The sequence below is a fragment of the Meleagris gallopavo genome, chromosome Z (assembly GCF_000146605.3).
Source record: "Meleagris gallopavo isolate NT-WF06-2002-E0010 breed Aviagen turkey brand Nicholas breeding stock chromosome Z, Turkey_5.1, whole genome shotgun sequence".
In the NCBI taxonomy this organism is placed as follows: Eukaryota; Metazoa; Chordata; class Aves; order Galliformes; family Phasianidae; genus Meleagris; species Meleagris gallopavo.
This window is the reverse complement of record NC_015041.2, coordinates 31342160-31343058: the sequence shown is the minus strand read 5'-3', so window position 1 is coordinate 31343058 and position 899 is coordinate 31342160.

Sequence of the window (899 nt, the reverse complement as noted above, 5' to 3'; positions counted from 1 at the left end):
ATTTTGCTGCCTGAGCTCTCTGAATATAACATTTTAATGCTGTGTTTTTAAAATTGCAACTGTCAGACTTCTTGGCAACTAATCTCAACCTTTTGTTCTTTTTCAAATATTTCTGAATAGCACAGAGATGCAAATGCTAATACTGTAACTCATGAATTCCTCATTCATGGACACACGGGCAGATGTTTTTCATTGAGCTGTCTGGGTTTATCTTGATATATTTTTATACATCCATTAAAGCTTTTGGGTTCATTTCAGTTGTCTTTACTGTGGTTTCAGTGTGGTGCCCTGACACAGTGGCTATATTTTGTGAGGGCAGGATGAGGAATATATTAAAAATGTTTATATTTCCTTTGGTTTAGGGCTTAAAAGCCCAAAGTAGAACCTAATCAATAAAAAGTGCTTATCGGGTTTGTTTGTTTGTTTTTTAAATATGCAGTGCTGCTTAAAAATACATGTGGTAACACTTCAGTGTAATCTTTGTTCTTAAAATCAGAAATATTGCTGTGGGGATTTTGGGAGGTGTTGTTCTTCCACAGTAATACAAGAAAGTAAGAAAGTATAGGCAGAACTGTTTAGCATTGTTCTCTTGGCCACAGCTTCTGTAAAGTTTTGCAGCTAGTTATTTATCATACAGTGGATATTTGGGGACCAAGTCTATAATTAGATTCCTACTTTACAAAGTAGGATTCACTCTTAAATGAGGCTTCAGAGAGTGCCTTAAGACAAGAATGACACATATGAAAGTTTCCCACTGGTAACAATCAGTTGTATTCCATTTGAATTTTTCTCTCCTGTTGGTTGTAGGACAGTAGGAGATGGAGAAGTGTTACAAGAACCAATGAATCAATAAGTGGACAAATGAAATATGCAAGTTTAAATTAAAAATTCTCATATGG